Source organism: Euleptes europaea, chromosome 6 (genome assembly GCF_029931775.1).
Source record: "Euleptes europaea isolate rEulEur1 chromosome 6, rEulEur1.hap1, whole genome shotgun sequence".
NCBI lineage: Eukaryota > Metazoa > Chordata > Lepidosauria > Squamata > Sphaerodactylidae > Euleptes > Euleptes europaea.
The window spans coordinates 78,830,475-78,847,232 of NC_079317.1; positions in this window are offsets into that span (position 1 = coordinate 78,830,475).

Below are 16,758 nucleotides of genomic sequence, written 5' to 3' on the forward strand. Positions count from 1 at the left end.
AAGGCTAGATTTTATCCCCAGTGTGTTGTCAAGAAAAAGAGGGGTTCGTCTTATATTTGCATACAACATACAAGTATTTTCAGTAATACACTTATTTGTGTATCTTTTTGTGTGTGGGGGGGAGTTGTCTTATATTTGGGTTCATCTTCCTTTCAGGTAAATATGGGTATGGCGGTATAATGTTGTGCTAACTGCCTGTAAATTAAAATCTTTTCTACTGCAATTTAAACAATTAAGTTTGTGTTTTGCCATTGTTTTCAGTGAGCTCCTCTGGAAATCCAGGGTTTCTCTCAAAATTTTCACTCAGTAAAAGTGAGGTATGGGTTACATGCCTCTCTCTCTCTAGGTGTCACTTCCCCCATGGTTGATGCAGCAGTAAAGAAGGAGTGGGAAAGTACCTGGCAGAGAAACTATCAGCTAGCACAATGGGCTGCCTTTATTTTGGGCTGTTTGTTTTGGCCACCATATTGATGCTACTGGCCTCCACCCCCACCCCCCATGCCCATAGTTTAAATTAGTAGGGATCAGCAGCACAGGACCAGAATAAGTCCCTCCGTGGCTGCACATAACAGGCATGCTGAATTTGTGCACTCAGCATCGGAAAAACTTCTGCCTAAGGTTATTTGAGGAATACGCTTAATTGAATACACTCCTCATAAAATGCATAATTGGTCTCCCTGTTACCTCTTTGTAGCTCCATAAGGGCCATGAAGATATCACAGCAACCACCAGGGATATAAGCTGAGCTCGTAAGGACTCAGCTCTGGAACCACTGGGCTTTGTTCTACAATCAATTATCACGAGATGAAAGACAACCCATGACTCCACTTCAGACTCATTTGTTTACACATTGAAGGGGTGAGTCAGAGTTGAAGTGCTTCGAAAAAGCGGATAACACTTGCCAAGATCAAGAATTGCTGATATACCTCCCTTATCTTCAGATGAGGGCACATGACCCTGTCAACCAATGGCCGCCACATTTTTTCAGCAATTTCATGTTGACTTTCAGATGCACCAGCCCATGGAGGAGTGGTTATGTGGTCATCAACCAAATGTTGAATTCAACCCACAACAGTTTTTGGCACACATATATAATTTCTCAAGCATTTTCAGTGGCACACCAAAAGTAAACCCAGGCTCAGCTCAGCTTGGGGTTCAGCAAGCTCAAGACAGTCATCATCAAAAGAGTTTCCATCTAGACATTAGGAAGAATTTTCTCAAACTTAGAGCAGTTCCTCAGTGGAACAGGATTCCTCGAGAGGTGGTAAGTGCTCCTTTCCTGGAGGTTTTTAAGAAGAGGCAAGATGGCCATCTGTCAGCAATGCTAATTCTATGACCTTAGGCAGATCATGAGAGGGATGGCACCTTGGCCATCCTCTGGGCATGAAGTATGGGTCACAGGGAGTGTGGGGGTGTGGGGGGAGGTAGTTCGGAATTTCCTGCATTGTGCAGGGGGTTGGACTAGATGACCCTGGTGGTCCCTTCCAACTCTATGATTCTATGATCATCACCTTTATTAGACAATTACCACACCATAGTTGTAAAACAAGATTACCAAAACCAAATAGACTATAGAAGCATTAAAATAACATTGTTAGTAACATTATCTAGGAGTGCGTACAAGAACTTTGCATATCCTTGATACCCTTAGCAGGTAGCTGGCTACATGTTGAATAATAAAAGAATTTCTGTCTGATAAAAGATACACCACCAACTGCTCATCTAAGAAACTCTGAGCACTCGACAACAAAGGTCTGATACAAACGTTCCTCAGCCTCAAGTAAAGCTTACAGTGCAGTAACATCTGAATTAAGTGTTCAGGTACCCCAACATGGACAACACCTATCACTGAGAGGAATTCTCCTATATCTACCATATGAAATGGCTGATGGAAGAATATTAAACTTGGCAAGCATAAATGCTCAAGACAGCCTTGCCATAGGTTGACATGGATGAAAGTCAACAAAAACTAATTGCAAACCACAAGTGGAGAGGACCACATCACAGTTCATAAAAAGCAATCTCTAAGGCAGAGGTGGGGAACGTCAGGCCTGGGGGCCATTTAAAGCCCGTGAAATCATTTGGTCTGGCCCTTTGTGGGTCCTGGCAGTTCTCTAGCTCAGAAGGATCTAAGACTGGCGATCTGCCCCCTCCCGTAGACAGGAATAGCCTCTGTTCAAGGCGGATGTGAGTTTGTTTTGCTGAGAAAAGGAACCTTTTCCCCTCTTGCAGAAGAGTTGTTAGCTATGGAGCTGCTACGACCGCCCAAGAAACTGTGTTAACCATTTCCCACCCGGGCCATGGAGAAACGTATTCCCTCTGTACTACAAGGGCGGAAGTGGCAACAATGGAGGGGTTAAAGGGGGAAGGGCAAGAATGCATGGGGGAGCGGCAAGTTCTTAGCCAGTGTGTCCTCATTTCACCCCTGCAGGCGGAGGTAGCAGGAGCCGGCTGTAGAATCCGGCCCCAACTATGCGGAGCAGGAGCAACTCCAGCGCGTGGCTGGACGGCTATGCCCGGCTGGTGCAACAATCCATCCTGTGCCACCAGGTGGGTGAGTGCGCCACCGGTTGGATTCCTGCCTGCTTGCCCGCACGAGGGGGGGTGTCATCTGGGGCAGCTGCCTGCTTGGGGCTTGGTTGGCTAATTTTTAAGTTGATAATTTTGTATGGCCCGTGAATGATGTTATGAATATCCAAATGGCCCTTGGTGGAAAAAAGGCTCCCCACCCCTGCTCAAGGGATGGTTTGCAGTTCCATGTTTCCTCAGTTACAATGAATAAGAAAAGCCTTGTGGGCAGTCATCAGTTGTTCTGACCCTGTTAGCAATTCTGGATCTGGGTTATGGAGTAGTAATGATGAATGCAATGCCTTAGGACATCTTTCCCTTTTTCTAGTAGCTGTGGCTTGCCAAAGAATCACAGCTCTCCCACATGTATCCTCAGCATATTCCTGTTAGGATATGTGGGCCTCTCCTTTAGACCTGAAGTTGGTGTAGTCCATGTACAAGACTGAGATTAAAATCACTGGTCTGAATTTCACCTCTGTCACATGATTTCTGAGGTGGCCTTAGGCTAGCTACTCAGTCTCAGCCCCCCCTCCCGAGAAAAGGGAATAATTATATTGACCTACCTTACCAGGTTGTTGCCAGAATTACAAGCAGGTTATATATGTGAAGCACTTTGAACAATCTAATTGCTAATGGTAACCAAGCACAACATATGGGCAAACAGAACTACCATGTGTCACTAGGTAAGGAGAGTGTAAATTCACCCATGGTAACGCTGCTACTATTGTAACAGTAAATAGTTCACAAAGATACTAGCAATCACTCTAGCCAATGTAATCTTCCAAGAGACTGCTCCTCTCCATCAGTTAGGGTTGCTAAGCTCCAAGTGGGGCCAGACTGCCGAGATCAGTTTCCATGGAGAAAATGACTGCTTTGAAGAGTAGACTTTATGGCATTATACTCCACTCATGTCCCTACCCAGAATCCAACCCCCCAAATCTCTAGGAATTTTCCAACCTGGAGTTGACAACCCTACTATCAGTGAAGGGAAAAGATGGAACCCAGACTAGAAATGCCAATGAGACTTAGAGCTCATGATAGAGAAGATGGATTCTTGCTTGATGAGGTGGCTTTTTTGTACCACAATGGCTGCTGCCTGGCCTGGCACAGTGACTACAAAGGAGTAACATGTAAAGCATAAGTTGATCTGACACTTTTTGAAGAATCAGATGGTACAGTCTTTTGAGGAAGAAGAAGAAGAGTTGGTTTTTATATGCTGACTTTCTCTACCTTTTACGGAGAATCGAACCACCTTACAGTCTCCTTCCCTTCCTCTCCCCACAACAGAAACCTTGTGAGGTAGGTGGGGCTGAGAGAGTTCAGAGAACTGTGACTTGCCCAAAGTCACCCAGCTGACCACATGTGTAGGAGTGGGGAATCAAACCAGATTCTCCAGATTAGAGTCCACCTCTCCTAACCACCACACCACACTGGCTCCACATATATTTGGAGCTCTACCACTTAGGCAAGCAGTGTTTTGCTATGTTAAAAGAAAAGGCAATTTCCCTTCATGTATAAAACTGGCAAAACAAGAAAAACACTAGGTTAGAAGATTCCTTTCTCCTGATATAGTATCTGGGATGAAGGAGAAGGGCCCCATGTGTGGAAGAGGGTGTGATTTCTAGACAGGTTGTACCTCAAAGTTCCTCTTGAGAATGTAGCCATTTTATCCAAACAAAGCATTCCAGATTTGTCCTACATATATGTAAATTCCATTCCAGGAAAGGGATTTTGAAGTGTCTGGTTTGATCCTCTGCGCAAAGCATTGTTCCCTTTTGGCTCTGCTCTGCTTTTAGCTTCATGGAACAGTGCTAACGTTTAAATGACAGTTTGAATTCCTGCTAGATTTCCTCCAAGAGAAGAGAAAATGGCTGAATGCTGTGTGTGCCACTGTGGTTGAGCTTTCAGTTTTAGATCATGCTGACATTAATAACATGAATGTTTCAGTTACTATGGTAAATTGTCAGAATTAGTTGTTTTTTCATTAGTGTCCTGCCAAGAATTATTCTGAATTCTAACTCAAAGACCTATCACTGTTCCACAGCTCTTTACAGTGATGGAAACCAGCCTCACATTATGGACAGAAGAGAGAGTTGTGCTGAAAAATGTTTGTTTACCAGGATGCAGTAGGTGAACCACCAATTTATTTGTCTAATGTGTAGGAACTGAGAAATCTCAAGAGAGATGCAGGCTGCATTTGAATTCACAGGCTATTTACCACAGATCTCTTCACCATCTTCTTATACCTGGAATAATTTTGTTATCTGATTTAAAAGGCAATGTAGTCACTCTGGCATCTCAATTTAAGAGAAGATTGGATGATATTCCTGAAGTCAATTACAAGTGTTTTATTTTTCCCCTTGAAACAGATTTCGTGCTTTCCACCCCCCCTTAAATTAAATGTAAATTGGAAAATTACATCAAGATATCAGAGTATGTATTACGCTAAAAAACATTAAAACTACATTAACATGTACAAAGTGGGAAAACTGTAAAAGACTTTACGAGCCAGTTTAAGGGAGACTTTTCCAGTTTAAAGCTAATCTATATCCTAATTCAAGAATGTATATATGATTTTTTTAAAAAGCAGTTAAATTCAAACCCCTCTCTAAATGCTGTTTCACTCATAGCATCACCCTACAAATATACAGTGGCAGGGTACATGTGTGAAGGTTACACTAGTGTCAGTTCTGTCCAGTGTATATGAGTTCAACTTCTATTACCACCACTGCCACTGTTCCTTTTCAAGGGTTAGGCTGGCCAATGTAGACATTTACATGCTCTTCAAAGATGGTGGCATGCATGCTTAGGTATAGGACAATCGATGACCTGCAGCTGATATGAACTAAACTCATAGGAAAGCATTATGTTTTTGGTGATATGTAACCTCTAATAATGTTAGATCTGTAGATGACTCACTTATTTGCACGTGCAAGTCATCACTTGATGCAGGAGGCATCAAGGAATGAACACATGCATCTGCTAATGAGCCTTATGCAAACCAGAGGGCTAGGGTTACCAACCCCCAGGTGATGTCTGGATGTTTCCCAAAATTACAACTGATCTCCAGTCCAGATTACACAGATCAGGTCCCTTGGAGAAAATGGCTGTTTTGGAGACTCTGTGGCAGGGGTGTCAAACATAAGCCCCGTGAGCCAGATCTGCCCCTTTGAGAGCTCTTATCTGGCCTGCAAGCTAGCTGAGGCATCCACTCCCTCCGCTCTCGAGGCATGGCCCAGCCCGACCAAGTGACATTTATGCTATATCCGGCCCTCGTAACAATTGAGTTCAACACCGCTTCTCTATGGCATCACATCCCTACTGAGCTCCCTCCCCTGGCAACACCCCCAAATCTCCAGGAATTTCCCAAGCTGAGGTTGGCAACCCTAGGCAGAATATGCAAAATAGGACATTTTTGAATTAGAATGGAGTGGTCCAATAGAGCTTTAAATAGGATTGTAGTCCACAGCAATGATTATTGTAAGTATTACCTGCTTTTTCTACATTGTCTTATATCTTCTCCTTCCACTGCTGGCATCATTTACAAAACAATTTGTTGTGTGCATTGTTTTCTTATTCTCTAATCCTAGTATATAGTCTATTGGATGTCTTTTGCTGTATGAGTAGATTGTTTTTTATTCTGTAATCCATCTTGAGTTTGAACAAGAAAAGCAGGCTATAAATGAAGGAAATGTATAAACAAAATGTCACATTATAGAGCAAGATTAAAAAATAGAAGTTGCTGCTAAGGAGCTACAAGCTACATGAGTAGTGTGAAAATTAACAATGAGAGAGGAAGAAAGGGTAACAGTGATTGCTCTTCCTTTAGCATCCCCACCTTTTTCATCATGATCCTTTAGGCATTTTTGTGAGGAGAAAACGAGGGATTCAGACAAGAGCTGGCACACAATGCTTGTCTCAACCACCCTCTACTTGCCTGTCCCCCTTTCTGGCACCCGTTCCTCCTCACTAGCTCTTCCTGTATTTTCACTTGTCCCCTTTCTCCAGAAAAAAGAATGCACACATTTGCCATTAATGAAAACAAATGGTCATGGCTATTTGCTATGTGAGCAACCAGTGACCTGCATAGAATATATCTCTCAACATTATTATCCTTCTGGAATGGTTCTTGGTGGAGTCTGCCAGTTGATGGAACCAAGACTTCATAGTATCAAGTTCAATAGCAGTGCCTAATATAGTCATCAACAGATGGCTTGAGATGCAATTGTTAACCTACTGGATCTCTCAGTCTTTTTCCTGGCAACATATTTAATTTATTTAATTACCAGAAGGTGTGAAGAAGCTGATGAATCTCCATAGCCCAGATGTGCATAGAAAGTAAAATCAGAAAAGGGTCGATTTGGTTTCTGATCTTAATGTTAATGTATGAGGTTACATTCACCCAGCAGCTATGGGGACTGTTGTTTTAAGAGTTTGTGAGGCCCAATTTGGCTCAGGACCATGGTGCAGACAGAGGAGGGGCTCCTGCCTTCTCTCCAGCACCATTTTCACAAGCTAGAACAGCCCCAAGGGGAATTATTTGCCCCATTTTGGAGCTGCACATCCATGGAATACTTCACAAGCAGCTCCGAAGTGGTGCAAATTACTCCCCCACCTCACAGACCCTAAAAAGTCTTGTGTAGTTTGGCCTAGAGAGATGCAGCAGTGTCTGCCTGCTGCCTCTTTGTCTCTGTTCGAATTTAAACTAGTGTTTCTTCACACACAGGTGGTTTCCACACAGGGGCATGCTTGCTGATAAAGGGCAGCAGCAACAGGGCTTCCATATGGCATATTTCCCATCGTTTCCCTGCCCCAGTCCCCTAGCAGTAGCCACCTCCCCTCCTCTGGACAATGGGGAGGTGCATTTTTAAAAAACCACCACTAGATATAACATCAAAACACCACTGTTATAACATTATACTAATATGTTTACCAGGTTCTCTGAATCCCCCCTTCTTCTTTTTTCTTCCAGAAAGTAAGTCTCTAGTCCTTTCCATTATGGAGTGTTCCTTTTCATTTGTAGCAGAAAGGGGGCTAGACACTTACCATATATACTCACTTATAAGCCGAGTTTTTCAGCCCAAAAAAAGGGCTGAGAAAACCCAACTCGGCTTATATGCGGGTCAGTAGGTGGAGGGGGGGGAACTTACCACTGCCGCCTCCTGCCCGCGCACCTTCTCTGCGGCCTGGGAGTGGCCCGCGGGGCCCGGTAAGGTAAGCCTGCGGGGGGAGGGAGGGCCTCCTTTCCCATCCTCGGCTTATACGCGGGTGCCTAATTTTTTCCCATTTTGGGGGTGAAATTAGGCACCTCAGCTTATACTCAGGTCGGCTTATACCCGAGTATATACGGTACTTTTTAAAATGAAAGCTGGGAATTCAGAGAACTTGGTATGCATATCATTGTAATGTTACAGCAGTGTAATGATATTCTGTGTGTGTACTGTTAAGTGCCGTCAAGTCGCTTCCAACTCATGGCGACCCTATGAATGAAAGTCCTCCAAAATGTCCTATCTTTGACAGCCTTGCTGTCAAAGATATTCTGATATTGTAGTGTCGATTAAAAAATAAAATAAAAGCCCTCTGTGGAAGCAGAGGGAGGACATGACTGCTGTGGGGAAAGGGTTGGGTAAAATGGCTGCCATGTAGGCAGGACAATCAATATTTTCCTACCCACACAGTAGCCACCGGGTCTACAGTAATCAAGGTGTCCCCAACCTTTTTGAGCTTGTAGGCACATTTGGAATTCTGACACAGTGCAACAAAAAGTGGGTGACAAAGAGAGCCTGCCTGCCCTGCCCATACCAAGTCCAGTCTCTAGAAAGAAAAAAAACAGCCACCCACCAGAAGCAGCAATCCATATCTTGTGTGGAGTTTTGTCTCTAGCAAAAAAATCACATATATCTAATTCCCAGGTGTGGCCTCATCTGTGGATACCCAAATCCACATATGAGGGCCACAACTGCCTCAAATAGATGTTTCTGCAGACTTGGGGTACCCCGTATGTCTGCAGAAAAATCCAAAATGTTCTTTAAAAGTAAATCAGGTTTAAATTCCCTTGAAATTGGATTGTCTGTGCATGAGCAGACAACACACTTACAGTTGAGGGGTCCCCTTGTGGCAGCAGCTGCTCCAGCGATAGAGCCTGGAAGTCCAGCCATGGCAACTGCTGTTGTGAAACGCAATTGTGGGAGAGGGCAATCTCAGTGGGTCCGCCCAGAGCTGTACCAAGAGAGCCGCTGAGGGCAGCTGTGGGGGTGGGGGAGGGACAGAGTGGCAAACAGAGAGAAAGAGAGAGTTCTGGGGTGGGGAGGCAGAAAGAGAGAGAAAGAGAGCTACGAGGTAGGAGGTAGATCAGTTGTAATTCCAAGAGATCTCCAGCCCCCACCTGAGGGCAACCCTACTGAATGCGAGTCTGGCTCTGACTCCAATGCACCAGGAGAGAAATCCTGGGATTTCTCAACTACCGCCCCATCATGATGCTACATTGTCCCAAAAGAACTTTGTAGCAACACTTTGAGGCATATAACATCACCACAGATATTTAGGATCAAGCGAGCAGGATGTGATGTTTCTATTGTGCATAACTTTCTACAAGAGAAAGTAAGAAAATGTGAAAATATGAAATTGCATGCAAGCAATTTCTTCTGTGTATCTTTTCATTTCCTCTTAAAATTACAGTTTTTGTGTTTGTAGACTCATGCCAACACACAGATCCAGAAAATAGTTAGATATTGTTGTGAACTCATTGCCCAAAATACATTAACTCCACTTTCATAGGAGCAGCAGCTGTATTGTTAGAGAGTGAATGGGGAATTTTTGCCTTTTGAGGATATTGAGAATTTACAGAGAATACTCCAAGGTGTTGTTATCTTCTAATTTGTTAGCAGGCAGCTGGAAAGAAGAAGAAGCCTAACTGGTAATGGTTAACCAAGATTACATTCTCTCCCTAGGGACATGGCACGATGTGTAATAATATGCTAAGGGTCCCACTGGAAGAAACAAACAGGAATTCCAAAATCTGGAAATAACAGCTTGTCTGAACTGTGCATCAGAATATAGTGGTGATCATTTTATAAATATGCCTCATGTACGATTGATTTTTCTACCTATGAGCTTAATTAGCCCTCTGACATGATACAGTGGATGCACATACATATGTTTGTAAGGAAGTGCCAATGTGTGTTCACTTCACAAATGAAGCCAGAGACCAGTACCTGGATAAATGTGTATTTTCATTCACACATTCAGCTGTATGTGCATTGAATGTCACATGAGATTACTCAACGCATGTGTAAAGAAAAATCAAGTGTACACTGTACATAAATTGCCCATACATTCACTGGAACTTGTGAACATGGGCTACTGTACTAAGGGAATGTTTAAAATCCAAATGCCTCTGTATTTTGATCCCAAACTCTGCTTATATGTCAGGACTTACTCATCAACCATAAGTAGTAGTGAGAAAAAGTACTTCTGGTAGAGTTGCCAGGTCCCTCTTCGCCACCAGTGGGAGGTTTTCGGGGTGGAACCTGAGGAGGGTGGGGTTTGGGGAGGGGAGGGACTTCAATGCCATAGAATCCAATTGCCAAAGCAGCCATTTTCTCCCGGTTAATTGATCTCTATCAGCTGGAGATCAGTTGTAATAGCAGGAGATCTCCAGCTACTATCTGGAGGTTGGCAGCCCTAACTTCTGAGCATGTAATTGACTGTTCTTGAAAGCAGTATGCATCTTTCTAATGCACATAGTCCTTTAAACGTGCTGTAAAGTACACTGTGTGAGGGGGTGGGACCCAGAAAAATACAACACTGAACCTCTGAGATTAAGAGGCAGAATTTCCAGATCAGGTAATGTGGCATCTCAGCATGGTTAAGGTCCAGGACTTCCCATTAAATAAATTACCTATTACTTTTTTTTTAAAGGTTCTGAGTAATTGGCCATACATGCACTCCACTTAGAATTCTCATAGCTAACATGTACAATCAAACTTAATGGAGGAATCCTAGGGGGAAAACCCTGTGGTCCCTGATATTATATTTAAAAAATAGAAAATAAAATGCCTTATATACCATCAGAAATTTATAGAAGCCAGTGTTCCAAAGAAGTACTCCAGGGTCATGCAGCCATATGAGCAATATTTGAGAAGCTGAACACATTCCCCATGTGACCTAGCCACAGACCTAGCCAATGGCACAACACTGGACTAACTTAAGTATGCAAATATGGTGGTGGTATGTTACTGTCTTCCCTTTCCCTCCCTTCCTCTTTCCCCCTCTTCATCCTTCTCCATCCTCTCGCCCTGCTCCCCATCCCAGACTGAGTAACACCAAAAGTGGGCATTGCCGCACAGCCACCTTGAAACAACATCCTCCATAAGATGGAGTCGTTTGGTGCCTTTTAAGATGACTAGTTGTGTTTTAGATTGGTTTTAACTGTATACTGTATTTTTTGTACTTACATGATGTTAGCTGCCCTGACCCTGGACAGGTAACAACAACAACAAACAACAGTTGTTGCCCACAGAAACTGTGTTACAGAGATGGATCAGTATGCCTTTGTAACTAAAGGCTCAACCCCAAACTCAAGGATACCATATCCATTATAAACTAAGAAGTCCCTGGAACAATACATGGACAAAGTAATAGATTTTAAAATATGAAAAAATTATCAAAACAGTAACATTTTAAAGCAGAAGAGCATTGTTGCAAGTAAAGGTTATTATTGCAAGTAAATTTTTGAGGGCTTTGGGTCCCAAAAAGAATTCTTAAGTTAATCATCACATTTATTGGAGAGGACCTCCATGCTGCCTTCCTTGGCCCTCCACCTCTTCAGTGGAGTCTCTGCTTCACTTATCTGATCTTATCAGATTGAAAGATCTCTCTTTCAAGCACCTTTCTTAGACCGAATTAACCTAAAAGTACTTCTTAAACCTGTCACCTCCAGTGTAAAAATATGAACAAAATGTGTTTATTTTAAATAAATAATAGAAGCGATATCTGTTTAACATCAAGGCTGTTGGTAGAAAGACCTTGCAAAAACAATTAAGGGTTAGGCTGAGAACAGGGCCCAGGTTCTCTTTTTTGGATCCAGTATAAACCCGTCACAGACACCCCTTCCTTGACCACAATTCCATCCCATATATACAGTCTTATGCATTATGAAATAAAACTTTCTATTTTATTTTTTTTAAATCAAATATCTTAAGAGGATATTTGTTTTGTTTTCAGGTATCATTGTTAGCAGTTAGCAGTAGGGTTGCCAGATCCCTCTTCGCCAACGGAGGGAGATTTTTGGGGCGGAGCCTGAGGAGGGTGGGTTTGGGGAGGGGAGGGGAGGGACTTCAGTGCCATAGAGTCCAATTGCCAAAGCTGCCATTTTCTCCAGATGAACAGATCTCTATTGGCTGGAGATCAGTTGTAATAGCAGGAGATCTTCTGCTATTACCTGGAGGTTGGCAACCCTAGTTAGCAACCATAAGGCCTTCATGGGAGAAAGACAGCCTGAAGTCTCTTTCTTTAAATAAATAAATAAATAAATAAATATAATGGCATAGACAGACAATCATTGTTACGCGTCTGCAGTGGGCAGCTTGAACCAGTCCCTTCCTGGACTGCTAGGTACTGGTCAAGTGAATCCATTCTGTCTCACACATCTACTCGGGACCTAGCTGGGAATTCCAGAATCTGAGAGTAGGTTTCAAGAATGCCCCAGTCATCGGGCATGTTATGCACCAAGGAACTTTAATAGTTGTGAACAACTTTGGCTGACTGTAGAGATGCAAGGAATGGTCGAAAGTGCTCTCTACAGCTGCACCAGTCTTAAAGATAGGAAATTTAACAGTGCACTTTTCACTATTATAGTTCACACACTTATTTCTTAAGTGATTATCATTCTGGTAATTGCCCCCTCCCCATGCTGATGTCCATATTGAAGTTTAGATGTCTATGCAGATTCCCACTCAGTTTTTAAAAAAACTGTGCAGGCTATTTTCTGTATTACACGGCTATGTATTTTTTTTCGCTCTACATGATTAAACATCTGGTTTCATCACAGAGGTGCCTTCATGTCAGGGGTGGATGAAGTGATCCTTTTATATCAATTAGTAATTACCGTAAAGTGCTTTGGGGTGAAAGGTACTATATAAATGCCACAAAGGATTAAGATTTCAAGGGATGAATAAGCAGCAGGAACACACAAACTCATAAGTGGCATAGATCCTATTTTTATGCAAATTGCCCTGGTGATAAAGAATGAGGAAAGGGTCAGGGAAATAGAGAAATGTATGACTTGGAAGTGGAATTACCTCAAAACAGATTTTTTTCTTCCCTGTTTCATAAAGACATTGCAGTGTCTTTAAGCCTCTAGCTCCCTCAGCTGAGCGCCAGCTAGTTCAGCTTCAGTAAGAATCTTGTTTACAAATTATATTCCCAATTCTCTGACCCTGTCTAATTAATCCACATTAGTGCATTACAGTATACCCAGGCATGTTCACACTCCAGGTCAAAATAATCAAAATACTCTTCCAAATACTGTTCCACACTGATAACACATTTTTTTAAAATGTTTTGTTTTATGTAAGCTTATTCAATTAACATTTGAACAGAGCTTTTCCACCAGGCCTACAATTGAGGACAGCCGCCAATATCAGCTTATATCATCTATACCATCTTACTGGCCTCCCCCCACTTCTCCCCCTTGAGTGGGAACAACACAAGCCAAGGGTTGCCACCTGTACGTTCCCTACAGTTTTAGATTTGATGCGCCATCATGTTAGGTTTTAGAATTTTATTGTTGGTTTTATCATGGATATTTATATTGGTTGTTGTGTTTTAAAATGATGTTACCTGCCCTGAGCCAGCTTGCTGGGGGGGGGGGGGGCAGGTTATAAGTCTAAAAAATAAATAAAGAAATAAATAAAGTTGTCTGTATATGCGGGGGGGGGGGTGCTTCCTTTATTTTTATGCAAGGCAAGAGAGGAATGGCAATAAGGAGTGTGAAAGAGGTGTTCTGTTATAATGGGAGACCATGAGGACGAGCCCTAGGCAAAAACAGTCTTACACACTAACAATATTTTTCATTGACATGGCGTACACATTTTGAAGTTTGGTCATTTTAAACCATGAGGACTAGAAGTTTTATTTGAAGAAGTCTGAATCCTGCATCAGATATCACATTCTGTGTTAATTTTGCACAATTGAAATGATGAAACACCTTGACTGAAAGAAGGAATATGTAGGCATGGAACAAAGAGTTTCCCATGACTGATCATTAGGGACCTTAACAAACAGTGCAATCCAAAACAGAGTTACACCCTTCTAAATTCATTGAAGTCAGTGGATTTAGAAGGGTGTAACTCTGCCTTGGACTGACATGATACCTGATCATGAATCTTTCATGAAAGGTTGAGTTTGGCCTTAATAATGGATATGAGCGATATTTTTAAGAGTTTGAAGTGAAATAATAGAGGCATAGTTGCCCTCGATACACGCACATTATTTTGCAAGCTTTTCAGCACTACAAACACGTAAAAAATCTCTTCCACAGAGCAACAATACTTCTCTCGCCCCATCTTTTACACTTCCAAAAAACCCAGCTTTCCTCATTATTTGTCCTAAGGCTGAATATTAGTCTGTGTGCACTACAGACCAGTGACAGGGAGGGAAAGAAAGGATGGGATCCATACTCTGTTAAAAAGAGGCCACAACATTTGGGATTATGGATTCTATGAGCTCAGACAGCTGAAATGTCACCCTCCTGCTGAGAAGCCCATGGAGGAATGGCTTGGAAGATAGACACTGCAACCTGCTAACACTATATTCCACCATCAACCTGCAAAGGAAGCTGTCGAGCAACCTCTGAGTAGGGCTGTCGATTCTTTTCCATCCAAACGAAAAAACAGCCGAATTTTCCCCAATTCGGCGGTTTTCAGTTTGGATGGAAACGAATTCAAAAAAAGGTGGGGAAACGATGAGCCAAATTCGGTGAGTTTGGGTGATCAACGAATAAATTCGGCAAATTCGGGCGCTCCCGATCAGCAGCATAACCGTCAGTCAGTAAGCAACTAGCAGCATTCTCCCGCGACCAATGGTGGCCAAGCCGGGTCTTCTTCTGGCCAATCAGAACAGGGATTCTCCCTTTTGAATTTGCTAGAAGAGTATAAAAACTCCCGTCCTCCCGCCCCGACTCTAGTCTGGAATTCCTTCCATTTTGGTGGTGCTGCTCCTGACTCTGAGAGATCCCGAATCCCGATTCCTGCTTACTGGAATAGGACTGGATTGGATTTACTTCTCATCCCTGCTCCTGCTGGAAGACATCCACACAGTTTGATTTTGGGGGTTTTCCTCTATACCTTTTCTCCTGTGTGTGTGTGTGTGGGGGGGGGAGCAGATTCTCTGTGGGGGGGAGCAGTTTCTGTGGGTGGGGGGAAGCCAAAGGGGGGGTTGCCAGTTCTGCCGGGGCTTTGTGTTTGTGCCCGCTCTCCTCTGCGGGAGTTAGCGTTGTGCTTTTTTCTCCCCGTGGCCAGTGGCCAGTCCTTGTCTGGAGTTGAGCTGGCCCGTGTGGCGGTGCGCGAGTGTGAGTCTCTCCCTCTGCTCGCCAACCGCCCCGCCTCCTCCTCGGGTCGTTTGTAGGTGCTTTGAGCTGAGCCGTACTGGCTTGAGGGGGGGATTTGGTGCCCGCTCGCCTTTATTTGGGGTTGAGCCGAGCCGTACTGGAAAGCCGCGAATGTGTTTGTGATGGCTTTATTGCAGTGGGCAGATTGGGGGGACCCCTTCCAGGCCCCATTTCTCGGGGGTCCCTGACCCAATCTTCACAAAACATGGGGGTTCTTGCAAGAAGGGTCCCCTCTACCTCCAAACATGCCCCCCCAGAGCCAAGGAAAGGCGTGAATGTGTTTTTAATGGTTTTAAATGGCCGAATTTATTTGCAAACTCCGAACTTGGTGCCGAATTCCACGGATCCGAATCGGGGGAGTTTGGACTTCGGCATTTCCTGAATAAAAACGGGCCGTATTTTGCCAAATCTGAATCCTCTGAGACCTTGCTTTACACTGGGCCCTTTAGAATCCCCTGTAGGATCCTGTAGGGAGCTAGGGTTGCCAACCTCCAGGTAGTTATTCCAAATCTAACACAGATCAACCTTACAAAGTGTAGCTAAACAACAGACTGTATTATACAATAACATTGACAAGCACATACAAAAAGTCCTATTTCTTTAAGTATAAAGACACAAAGTCACAATATTCCATTGTTTCCAAAATTCACTATCCTAAAGACAGGAAAAAAGTATAACAGGTACCAATTCTAGGTTTTTTTCTTCTTTCAGGTGTGGATTCCAGGTAAGTATTACTCAGTCCCAAAGCAGGGGATCAAAAGTGAAGAGGAAGACGGCCGTTTCAGTTCTTCATCAGTTCCACTTCACCAACCTTATATATCCCATCTCTTATTTCATATTAAAGAATCCATATCCAAGAATCCTTCCTAAGGTTCTTTCCAAGGATACCAACAATTTTATTTCTTAACAGTTTTCCAACAGGTTCCTTCTCAGGATACCATGGCTATGGTTTCTTTAATATGAAATAAGAGATGGGAAGGTGATTGTAAGCCGGTTTGAGTCTCCCTTAAGTGGTATAGAAAGTCAGCATATAAAAACCAACTCTTCTTCTTCTCTTCTTCTTCTTCACTTGGAGAAAAAATATTCAGAGCCCCTCTTCTACTACTCAGTGGAAGAACAAAAATCCAGCAGGTAGAGGAAAATAATATATTTGTTCATAAATATAAATCCAAACACATTACAAGTTGTTAGCTCTTCATCAGTGGAGAAGTTAAAGAGTAACATGCATATGAATGGCTCAGTTATATGTTACATATCCTTCCATGCTTATTTGAAACGTTTTTTTTTCAGTTGCAAATTTAGCTGTCAGTATTGTTTTTTCCAGTAGGGCTAAAAGCAGTTTGGGATTGCTTTTTCTATCTAAAAAGTAGCAGGGGAGGAAGGAGTTAACATTTCCCTCTTCTATCCCTTGCCTTCTCCTCCCTGATAAAGCAATCCTGGTGCAAATGTTGCTAAATTTGCACAAGGAAAAATATTGTTGAAAATAAACGTAAAGACACTGTGTGTGCAGCTGGAACGAAAGTTACCTGTTGCCAAAAGGAGTTCCTACCCTGATAACTTTTACATTTATTTCTTTCTCT